We start from the raw sequence: 12,898 nt of genomic DNA on the forward strand, positions 1-12,898 counted from the left end.
AGTGTGAAAATTATTCTAACATTTACTCTGAAGGTTCATTTTCAATTATTATCTTTTGTTTTGTGTATATCTTTTCTCTGTGCCTCTGCAAGCTCAGACACTTTAGTCTATAACTTACCTAAGGGGAACAGTGTAGAATTGGGCATCGTAGTATTGTTATTGAACCTGTTGATTGCCATAAAACCCCACAGGATAATGTTTTTCTCCAGATTTGCTAAACCTGAAAACCCTCTTATTTATATTAGAGGTATGAAGGCATGTCATATTGCCTTAACCTACTTGAAAAAATAATGAATTTGGAGCTGGTGAAAGCTTAGATATTCTTACTAAAGTTGACTAAACTATTATGGGATTTACTTACCAAGATTAATCTACATTATAAGGGCTGAGGTTCTAGAATCTATCTTTGATCAATGATTCAAACTAAGGAATGTACTTTTACTGATGCTGATGAAAAGTGGGAGTTCAGTGATATCAAAATTTGAGGCTCCCAGAAATTGACATATCATACTTAAGAATCCAGACCTTAAAAATTCATTTCTTCAGACACACAGTTGTTGAGTTACTTACTTAAATTTGTAGAAAATAAAATTTTAAAGATATCAATAAAAATAAAGTATAAATGTACCATTCAGATTACAGTTTATTAAGGTTTTGTTTTCTTACCCTCCCCCCTCCATATAATCTACATTTCTATTAATTGTGATTATGCTATAGATACAGCTTAAGGTTTTGATTTTCTTCAGGTGTTTATAATGAACTTTTGGCAATTTTTAAATTGGCCTTCCTATTGAGTGTGCGTGTATTAGGGAATAGCCCCTTGTGCAGGAATTTAGAATTTTCCCATTTTGTAATGTGTGTTCTTGCTTTTACTTCTCAAAGGAGGACATAAGATTCAGGTTGGATAATAAGAGGACACTATGCCCCTGGATTGTTTCATGTGGAAGAAGCAAGGCCAATCAGAGAACTTATTTTCCATATTGGATGAAGGTGACATAAATGAGCACTTCCCCCTATTATCCTAAATATAAGGGTACAATAGTGACAGTGATTGTCACTACAGTACATGGAGAGTCTCTGCATGAGCATGAAGTCAGCGTAGAAAGCAGAGGTGAGAGAGAACTTGAGCTTCGGTGAATATTTAATTCCTTCATCCTGCTGTGCCTCTTGGACTTCCATCTTGTGCATTAGTATAGTCCCTCTTCTGTGTTAGTTCATTTGCTTTGGTCCTTTGTCACTGTAATCAAAGAGTCTTATGACCATATTATTATATCATAGTATTCCAATATCTCTAAAATTTCATTGATTAATTTATATATAATTTATAGAAAAGAATCCATTCTACAAATAAATAGCTGTGAAAATAGACTAGTGACAGTCTCAATATTTCAATGATTGTTATTGTTGTGGTTATTATTATCATTGTTATGGCCATATCAGATAAAATTTAATGTTTTCCACATTATCGGATATTTATATTTTCAAATTTTTGACTCTTAAATAAAACATGCTGTCCATGTTTTCATGTAAATGATGGCTACCCCTGTGATTACTTGCTCAGCTTTGAATTCTAGTTGTTAAAATATAAGAGGAAGCATATTAACCTTTAAAGTTTTTAAATATTTCTCTCAATGTATTTTCCCACAGATATTGTTGTACCTTCATTCTCGTCAGAAATGCATCATTGCTCACTTATCATACTCTTACTAGCATTGAATTTATGGGGTGTTATAATTACTGCCAATTTAACTGATATAAATTTAGCTTTTTGGTTTGGATTGCAACTCTGTATTTATTGTATGATTACTGTCTGTTGATGTTTCTTCTATAAATTACCTTTTTGTTCATTTTGATGATGTATGTATCACTTTCATAAAATTCTAAAAGTGTTCTTATAACTGATGTGTTTTAATATATATTTCTTTTGAAGTTGGGAATTCTTTGACTTCTTCTCTCATTATATATCTAGGTAGTTCTGCCTCATTGTAAGGGCAGATAAAAACGTCTCTTTTCCTTTCAAAAACCATTTTGCTTTGCTTTTTAAGTACCACTCAATAATCTAGCTAAACATATATCATTCTAGATTTTTTAAAAACCAAGGCTTACCATGATTTTTTTCTGGAAACGTTTACTGAAAAATCCCCATCCTTATCCTACACTTTTGACATGTATTCCATATCGTTAAGTACATTTTAATATATACTAAGAAGTGTGTCTTGAACTTTAGTGTACTAAGAGTCAGCTTGTGAATTTGTTTAAAAATTAAGATTTCTAGGCCCATTTTCAGTGGTTGATTCATTATGTGTGCAGCAAAGTTGAGGAATCTGCATTCCATAGTAGGCCAGGTGATTCTGTTCCACTCAAATACTAAGCAAAAACTTGAGAAATATTGTGTATCTATTTCAAGACTATTCTTTCTGTTCTCTCTCCTTTTCCTCTCCCTTTCTTTCATCCTCATTACTACTTCTTGCGTGATTTTAAGCCATATTAATGATTAAACCCATCTTACCCATAGGCTATGGTAGTAGCACTCAACCTGAAGTAATATCCGAAAGCCTTCAGCCATCCATTACATTTAGTAAAGTTTAGAGGCATTTTTGAAAAAGTAAATGGTGGGGCATTGTTATTCACATCTAGTGGGTAGACTTCAGGGATATTGCTAAGTACACTACATTATGTGGGACAGACAATCCCAACAAAGAATTACTCAGTCCTAAATGTATGGTGCTAAGGTTGAGAACCACGGTGATAAGGTATGAGCCATGATTTTCAATTACATCGGTAGGTTCTCAATCATTAGCAGCTTTCCAATGAAAATATTATATAAACTTTTCCAATGTCCATATTCCTCTCTATCTTTTTGGAATAATAATCCTTTTCCTTCCTGAAAACAAAATAATAGTATAGGAAGAAGCAAAAGCAAGGACTTAGGCTGATTGTACACATGTCAATTATCTTTATATTTTATAAATTAGCACAATTTGGATCAACATCCCAGCTGTGGCTTTTTGCCAAATCACTTGAAACTCATTCTGTCTACAAATTCACATATCATTAAGCTATACTATAAACTTGCTAAAACAATTTTATTGACACATATTTTACTTATTATATAATTCACCCACTCCACCCACTCCATATGTACAACTTAATTTAATTAGTAAATTTATCAAGTCATTCAACCATCATCATATATCAATTTAAAACATTATCACCACTCCAATAAGATTTCTCTTGCCTAATTGGTGTGGAGAAAGTGGCCATGATGGCTGCTGGGGGTAGGGAGTGGGAGGAAGAGATGTGATGTAGGGGCATTTTCGGGGGTTGGAGTTGTCCTGTGTGGTGCTGCAGGGACAGTTACCAGACATTGTATGTCCTCCCATGGCCCACTGGGTGGACTGTGGAAGAGTGTGGGCTATGGTGTGGACCATTGACCATGAGGTGCAGCGGTGCTCAGAGATGTATTCACCAAGTGCAATGAATGTCTCATGATGATGGAGGAGGTTGTTGTTATGGGGGGAGGAGTGAGGTAAGGGGGGTGGGGGGTATACTGGGGGGACCTCATATTTTTTTAATGTAACATTAAAAAATAAATAAAGACCAAAAAAAAGATTCCTCTTGCCTATATGTTGCTAATCTCAATTCCCACCCCTTGCAATAAGCAATCACTTTTCTACTTCCTATCTCTATGGTAAACTTTTGAATAAGAAGATCAATGAGGAAGAATTGCTTTATTGGATATAAAATTTTTATAAAATAATTATAAAAACCCCATATTATTGGCACAGACATAGGTAAATCTATCACCAAAACAAGTTAGAGCTCAGAAAATGTATTACACAATATTACAGTATAGACACAACAAGATGGAGAGAGTTTAGTGGTACAAAACTCTGATCATGGTAGAAACCTTGAACTCTACTAAGACAAAAAAAAATGAATGAAAAAAGCAGGAGGTCATCAACTGGACTATAGTGGAACAACTGTACTGAGGTCTTAAGATTCAGCAGTAAGCACTGCAAAAGGGACAAAACTATACCAAGCAATGAAATATGGTTAAACTCAGATATTCAAAGATGCTCAGCACGATGTTCATTTGGCTGCCATATGTCTTTTTTGACTCCTTTCCCAAGGGCATCAGGGGTCAGAAATGAAAAGAGATAAAATCATAAATTGAGGAGCAGGTGGCTCACTTTGGGCTCTTTTCAGCATAACGCTTAAATATGGAAGGGAGAAGATGCATGTGTTAAAGATGGTGGAAGTACATGAACTCTTCTGCCTCCCTCCTTCTCTTCCTACCGTTGTCTTTGACCTCCTTGGTCCTTTCCTCCTGCTCATCAGCTGGCCTTTGTTCTTTTCTTCATTCATCCCCACCTATCCCACACTCTTTCCCTCTCTTTTTCTCTCTCTCCCTATTATCCCTCTCCTTCCTTTATCTTCTCTTTTCCTTATCCACAGTCTTCAGGACCTGACCTAGGGAGGCCTTTTTTTAAACTCAATGTTTAAGAGGTAAATAGAATCTGAGTTGTCAATTTTATTACTTTCAAAAGGTCCAAATTCATAGCTTAGAGCAGCAATAGGTCGTCAAAATGGTGTGTACAAAAGGAAGATATGCAAGTGCATTACCACAACAGAACAGATCTGCTTATCTCTTTTTTTATCTTTCTTTTTTAAAAAAGATACATAGACCACACACAATTACATTAAAAAATATTAGAGTTTCCCATATACCCCACTCCCCACACCCCACACTCCTCCCACATTGACAACTTCTTTCATTAATATGGTTCATTCATATCATTTGATGAGTACATTTTAGACCACTGCTACACAGCATGGATTATAGTTTATGTTGTAGCTTCACTCTCTCCAAGCCCATTTAGTCGGTTATGGCAGGGTATATAATGAATTTCTATGACTAAGAGATTTCAAAATGAGTCAGGAGGTCATCAGAAGCGTTGCACTTTGGCACATCTCAGCAGGATCTCAGGACGAGTCTTAATCTTATTACTGGAGTCCTTTGTAAGAGAACGAAATTCAGACAAAAGGAGAGGAAGCCACAGGAATCAAGAAGCTGAAATAGAACCCAGAACAGAAGAAGAGATCAGGAAATGTCACCACGTACCTTATCATATGACAGAGAAAAGAAGGATCAATGGCAGCCAGCCCCAGAAGGGCACAGAAAGCATCATCTTGGCAATGCCCTGATAAGGACATTTTCATGGCCTCAAAACCATGAGTGAATAAATTCCCATTGTTTAACCTGACCCATTTCATGGTATTTGCTTAAGAACCCTAGGAGAGTAAGTCATCTAGTTGTCGAGTGAAAGGATGCAATGAACAGCATTTGCTAAAGCTAGGAAAAAATAGGCATATTGTTTTGTTTCCTAATCAAATAAAAAACAGTCAGTTATTTCTCGTAAAAAAATCCCGAAGTGAAAAATTTTATTTGCTAATTAGGAAGAAGAGAAATCTAGTTCAAATAGCTGAAGGCATCATTGCTTCTATCCTTTGGACACTATTACAACATTCTCAAATGCGATTGGGTGAGAAAGGACCTAGGGCCAGTAATTATCTGTTGTAGTTCCTTGATGAAGAAAATCGATGATTCTAAATTGAACTCTACTCATTCCTATCACCATTAAATATAACTGTCTTGGTCAAAAGTTGAGACGGTGTGTTAGGTGGATGTTTCATCTCAAACAACAGAAACTTATACTGGGCCTTTTTAACCAAAAGGAAATTTATTGAAAAATAGCAGCAGACTCATAGTAAGAAAAAGAAACATGATACCAAGTTTTGAATGAATGAAGTTGAAGAAGCAGTAATTAGGAACTTTCCTAAAAGCAGTAAGAGAAAATCAATTCATCAACTTACAAGGGAACAGCAAAAAGATTTAGTGCCAATTTTTCATCAGAAACCATGGAGGTGAGAAGGCAATGGTATGATATATGTAAGGTACTGAAAGAGAAAAACTGCCCACCAAGAACTCTACATCCAGCAAAATTGTCTTTCAGAAAAATGAGGAACAGTTCAAACTCTTCACAGATAAAGAGAAACTGAGTTTGTCAACAAGAGACCTGTCCTGCAAGAAATAAAAAAGGGAGTTCTGCAGGCTGAGAGGAAAAGACATGAGAGAGATAGAGAGAGAGGCGTGTTGGATAGTGTAGAAATGAAGGTTATTAGTCAGGATAACTAAAGAGGTAAAAAGAGAGACAAAAATAGATGTGACATATAAAAACTGAAGGATAAAATGGTTAAGGTAAGGTTTGCTTTTAAGTAATAACAGTGAATGTTAGTGGATTAAACTCCCCAACCAATACACAGATAGGCAGAAGGGATTTTTTAAAAAATATGATCCATCATATGGTGTCTACAAGAGATTTGCCTTAGACCCAAATATGCTGAAAACTTAAGTTGAGAAAAAATATTCCATGCAAACAATAACCATAAAAGACTTAGGGTAGCTATACTAATATCAGACAAAATAGACTTTAAATACAAAACTGTTTTAAGAAGCAAAGAAGGGCATTATATGTGGAGACAGTGGCCATGGGAGTTGCTGAGGGTAAGGAGAGGGAAGAAGAGGTGTGATATGGGGGCATTTTTGGGGCTTGGAGCTGTCCTGAATGATATTGCAGGGAGAGATGCAGGGCATTATATATCCTGCCATAACCCCCTGAATGGACTGGGGGAGAGTGTAAACTACAATGTCAACTATAATCCATGTGGTGTAGCAGTGCCCCAAAATGTATTCACCAAATGCAGTGAATGTGCCACAATGATGAAAGAGGTTGTTGATGTGGGAGGAGTGGAAAGATGAGAGGGGTGAGGTATATGGAAACCTCTTACATTTTTTAATGTAACATTTTTTGTGGTCTATGTATCTTTTTAAAGAAGACAATTAAATAAAACTTTTTTTAAAAAATAAACACTTTTAAGAGTCAAAGGAGGACATTATATATTAATAAAAGGAGCAATGAGCCAAGAAGAAATAGCAACCATAAATATTTATGCACCTAACCAAAATGCATGACATACTCATTGGCAAAACTGAAGGAAGAAATAGATGTATCTACAATGATAGTTGGAGACTTTAATATACAACTTTCATCAATATGTACATCTCAACAGAGGATCAGTAAGGAAAAAGAGAATTTGAATAATATGCTAAAATAACTAGACCTAACCCCAAAACAGCAGGATGTACATTCTTTTCAAGTGTTCATGGATCACTCCCCAGGATAGGCCATATGATGAGTCACAAGAAATTTAGCAAGATTGAAATTATACAAAGCACTTTCTCTAACCATATGGAATGAAGTTGAAAATCAATAACAGGCTGAGTACTGGAAAATTCACAAATTAATGGAGGTTAAACAACATACTCTTAAACAATCAGTGGTCCTTACCTCTAGCTATTTTTTTCTGGTTGAGAAGGGATTCCTCTATCTCTTTAATCTTCCATATTTCCCCGTACCTTTTTGGTACAAAGTTGAATCATTATTTCTCATACAATCAGAAGAAAAATAACTTTCGTTCTAATATTATGATATGCATAGGCAGTCACAATGCTTAACATTGCATTTTTTTAACTATTTTGAAATATTTTCATACTTACAGGGCACTCACAAAAATAATACAAACCCCATACAGAGAACTCCAATATCCCACTATCTCCAGATACCCACATCCACCAATATAAATGTTTGCCACATTTGCTATGTCATCTTATCTATATTTCTACTAATACGTCTACCTAGTTATCTATCCATAATCTATCTATCTTTCTGTCTGCCTGTCTTTTCATATATTTAGAAATTCACTTTCTGAACACTTCATAGTAGGCTGTATACCTTATGGTCCTTGGATACTTAATATGGCCATATATATTTCCTAAGAACAAGGATATTCACATAAGTAACCATTGTAAGTGCAGTTATCAAATTCAGGAAATTTAACAATGATATAAAGTTTATAGTCCACATTTCACTTTTTTCATGAGTTCCAACAATATCCTTCAGAGCCTGTCTCCTCACTTATTAGATCCCATCCAGGATCGCATATTACATTTAATTGTTATTGTCTCTTTAGTTAGTCTTTCATTTTTTCAGTTGTGGAAATATATACACAATATAAACTTTCCTATCTCAACCCCTCCCAAGCAAGTCATTCAGCAGGATTAATCATATTCATACTATTGGGGTACCATTACTACCTTCCATTTCTGAGACTTTCTTATCTCCTCAAATAGAAACCCTATACCCTTTATGCATTACCTCCCCGTTCTCCTGTTCCCAGCCTCTGGCACTTATACTATACTTCCTATCTCTATGAGTTTATATGTTCTCCAATATTTTCTTTGTAGTTACCATGGGACTCAAAGGTAACATCCAAAGTCTATAGCAATCTCATCTCCTTTGATACCAAATCAATAGAATCTGTATACACAAACTTTGTTCTAGTGTCCTCCTGTCCTACCATCTTTATGTAATTCTTGTCACAAAATACACATTTGTACATTATGAGTCCCAAACCACTGGCATCATTAGATTTTATGCATTTGCCTTTTAGATCCTGTAAGGAGTTACAAATCAAAATACTATAGTATAGTATTTATATTTATCCATGTAATTATCCTTGTCAAGATTTTATTTTTTCTTGAGGTTTCAATCTGTTTTCTATTGTCCTTTTCTTTCAACACACAGAACTCAATTTAGTATCTTTTATAGGGATGGTCTAATGGTGATGAGCTTCCTAAGTTTTTGTTTATCTAAGCTGTCTTAATCTTCCTTATTTTTGAAAGGTAGTTTTGTCCAATATAGAATTCATGATAACAATTTTTGTGATTTGAACTTTAAAAATTTCATCCCACCGTCGTCTTTACTCCATAGTTTCTGTTAAGAAATCAGCCTTTGGTCTCACTGAGTCTCCCTTGTACTTGTCACATTGCTCCTTTCCTGTGACTCTTGAATTCTATCTTTATCTTTGGAATTTAACAGTTTGATTGTATTATGTCATGGTGTGCATGTACTTAGGTGCATCCTGTTTAGTTCATGGAGCATCTTGGATGTGTATATTCATGTCTTTTGTTAAATTAAGGGAATTTTCAGTCACTGTTTATTTGAATAATCTCTCTGCCCCTTTCCATCTGCTCTTTCTTCAACTCCCAAAATGTGTAAATTGGTTTGCATGATGGTGTCCCACAGATTCCTCAGATTCTGTTCACTTTTCTTCATTTTTTTCTTCTTTCTGCTCCTCAGACTGAATGATTTCTAATGACTTATCTTCAAGTACATCTTCTTTATTTCTGTCAGCTCCAATCTGTTCTTGAGCCCTGCAGGGAATTTTTAGTTTCTGTTATTGTGGTCTCCAGACCTACTTTGCTCCTTTTCATACTTTCCATATCTATTGATAATCTCTTTGTGTTCATCTATTATTTTCCTGATTTCCTTTAGTTCTTTATCCACACCATCCTTTAGCTCTACAATCATCTGTAGGATCACTTTTTAAAAGTCTTTCTCTGGTATGTCGGGTATGAAGTTTGAACCTCATTTTTGATGGTTTCTAATGCTTTAATCTTGGATCTTTGCTTGGGCCATCGCTTCCTGGTTTCTGTATATGTTTTGCAATTTTCTGCTGAAACCTGGACGTTTTGATATTTTAATGTGTTATCACTTGATATATGTCACTGAGGTATCTTTTTGTAAATACTTTACCCAAATAATGTTATGACAGACCTTTCATTAAATAACAAGATCTAACAAAAAAAGAAAATACTTTTTCCAGTCTTTGCAGAATGATCTGTGCAAGTACACTCCTTCAGAGCTTATCTGTACAATGAGTTTAGGAACTAATTCAAGACCAAAGCATAGGGGCCTCAATGATCCTTTTTGCACATGCTCCTTCTCTTGGGCTTGCATATGTGGCCCTAGGAATTTCCCCTTTTATACAGATATGAATGTCTGCCCTTCCCTAGGAAATAGTTTTCTCATTGTCCTAGACACTGCTCTGAATGTCCTACATCCAACAGTCCTTTGCCCCAAGCAGCCACAGTTTAACTTCTCTCACCTATTGTTCTGTAGAAGAACTTTTGTGAACTGCCTTCCACACTTGAGACAAGTTCTGGGACAGCAATCCTGGCTCAGCCTATCAATCTGCCACCAGAAGACTGGACCAGACACACATACTCCCAGTATGTGTACAGTGTTTTTTTCTGCTCTCTCTGAAACCAGGCCCAGGGCCCAAACTAAGATCATGTGCCAGCTCTGAACCAAGTCAATGAGAGAAAGAAAGAGAGACCACCTAGAGTGCCATAAAATCCTACCACTTTCAAGTTGCCCTTTTCTTGATTTGGTACTCACCCTGTTACCGCAACCCTTTAACTGTTTTATAGAACTTTGACAAAGATTTTTCTGACAGTTATTGGTAGTTGTTCAGAGCTTTTTTTGAGTATGGAGTCCTAAAGTTTCTCACTCTGCTATTTTGATCATAGTGGAGTTCACATTGTACTTCCAGTATAATATAAATATTTCAAAGTGATTTCCATGTATTCTTTCACTGGAGGTCATCATAACTGTGACACAAGTAAGCAATTGTGTTCTCTGTCCAATGTTTGTCCAAAGATAGCTGCATTCAAGTTCCCTGGTCATGCAACAAATTAGGGTCAGCAATGAGATCGTACATTTTATCCAAATCCTTCATTTCTTTCTCTCCCTAAGATGGATCTCATTCACATATTTGAGGTATAAGGATCTTGACAACAATTAATTAACCTCTTTAGAAAAACAGGAAAGAAATGGCTCATCCCTTACCCATTAAATATTATGCAGCGAGTGCACAATTTACATTGAGTGAGAGAATAAGTATTCCACTCCAGTTTTCATGGTTGGAAGATTACAAGAGTTAATAAACAGTATCAAGTTCTTTTTAAGAGATTAAAAATGATACTACCAGCAAATTAAATCCTCTGAAGAATGACTCTAGTTCTATCAAACAACAAAATAGCTTTATCCAAAAGGAGATTTGGAATGTAGAAACAACTTCAGAAAACTAGATTCCGAGATGGTGTATATTTTGCAACATTAGACTATAAACTTGAAGAGAAAAATGACATCCACTGAGATAATAAACATATATATTAATGTTTACCAAGTCCTTATTTGTTGAAGCCTCTGAGGGGCTTCCTAGGGGCCGCGGGCTTGGGTGAGGACGACGCGGCTGGGCTGGAGGAAACTCAGACCACGGAGACGAGACTGGTGGCGCAAGTCCGGTTTATTAGGGAAGTGCATTCAGTTTTATAGGGCATAGGGTGGCGTGTGAGCTGCTCATTGGCTCCGGCTAACGCAAGCTTTTGAATGGTTGCCGTCAGCAGTTGCTAAGGAAGGGGTTGCTTATGAGGTTAGTGTAGCTTCCTGTGGCGGGAAGAGTGGGGCGGAGAGGGGAGGCGGGCCGGATGTTACTGCCCGGGCAAGCTGAGGGCGAGTCGCCCGTTCCAGGCTGAGGGCAGGATCGCCTGTTCAAGCCGCCCTGAACCATGGCCACAGGCTGTACACACCTGTTACCGCGGTTGGCTCAGGCTGTTAAGCCAGACTTTGGCCCGCCGTCCCGTATTTCCCCCTCTCTTTATTTTAAAGCTAAATTGCCGGAAGCATTGGATGATATGTGCAACCACCTTACCTGAGCAACTAGCAGGGCTGCTGGCTAACAAAGATGCGGGGAGAGAAAATTCTTTCGGAGAAAATTTTTCAGAGAAAATTTACAGAGTTTAAGGCATAAATGGTTTGCAACAGTTCAGTTCACTTATGAGGCTCTAAGGGCCGGTTCACGGAACACGATGGGTTGGTGGCGAGACAGGGAGCTGCTGCAGTCATCGCGCTAGCAGGCACTTGGGTGGGAGTAATGTGAGGGAGGGTGAGCGGGCGTCTCATGTCGCAGACAGCGCCTCAGCAGCTCGCTCGTGGGGGGGCGTTCACCCAGGGAGGGCGGCGGTCTGAGTAGTCAGCGGGTCTGCTCTGGTCCGTGAGGTGGAGTCGCTGGTAACGAACCTGTACAGGCTTATTAAGGGCAGAGTCAATCTGGTTTTTAATTAGTTGAATGATTCTTTTTATGGCCCAAGGGCCGAGGGACAATACAAGAAGTATGGTCAGTAATGGATCTAATATAGGAAGGAGGTATGGAAGGAGCCCATGGAGTCCACTCCATAGGGGCTGATTAGCTAAGTCTCTCCTCCTTTTTTCCAAGTCTTCTTGAAGCTTTTTGACTTTATCGCGAACAATGCCACACTTGTTGGCATAAAAACAGCATTGTTCTTGTAGGGCTAGGCATATTCCCCCATGTTCTGCTGCAAGCAGATCTAGTCCTCTTCTATTTTGTAGCACTACTTCAGCTAGGGAGTCTAATTGATCTTGTATATCTTGTATGGTGCTCGATAAGGTTTGAACATCATCAATCAACTGCTTAGATAATTTAGTATATTGACTGAGAGAGAGCCCCAGCCCTGTAGCACCAGTGGCTAGGGCACCAGTAACGCCCAGGGTAACAAAAAGCGGAATGAGCTGTACGGCTCTCTTAGGTCTGCCAGCAATATAGTCTATACTGGGGATGGGCACAGGTTCAGTCCCGTTAATTACCGAGACATCAGGGAGGAGGACAGCAAGTGTGCATGTTCCTGTCCAGTTAGACGGCAAAAAGGTGTAGGCAAGATTATCTCCACAGACGAACACTGCACCTGGGTCTGCGCAAAGGGCGTCAGAAGTATTTTGCGTAGTTGCAGAGAGCGAAGGTGAGGTGGCTTAAGTGAATTTCATCATTATTATCGGTAGAAGGAGAGTGTAAGCATGTAGGGGCATAGGTAAATAGAGGTTGCACTCTGATGGGTAAGATAACGGTGCAGTTG

At 37.6% G+C, this 12,898-nt stretch overlaps 1 long non-coding RNA gene across 1 annotated transcript; it reads right to left on the reverse strand.

Annotated features, from left to right (window-relative positions):
* Positions 1 to 625: 625 nt before the first annotated feature.
* LOC111761711 (uncharacterized) lies at positions 626 to 11,253 on the reverse strand. Its single transcript, XR_002794989.1, has 3 exons — positions 11,152 to 11,253; positions 7,413 to 7,480; positions 626 to 1,237 (listed from the first exon to the last, which is right to left on the reverse strand). It is a non-coding gene; the product is annotated as an uncharacterized lncRNA (long non-coding RNA).
* Positions 11,254 to 12,898: the final 1,645 nt, after the last annotated feature.

Source organism: Dasypus novemcinctus, chromosome 3 (assembly GCF_030445035.2).
Source record: "Dasypus novemcinctus isolate mDasNov1 chromosome 3, mDasNov1.1.hap2, whole genome shotgun sequence".
NCBI classification, from domain to species: domain Eukaryota; kingdom Metazoa; phylum Chordata; class Mammalia; order Cingulata; family Dasypodidae; genus Dasypus; species Dasypus novemcinctus.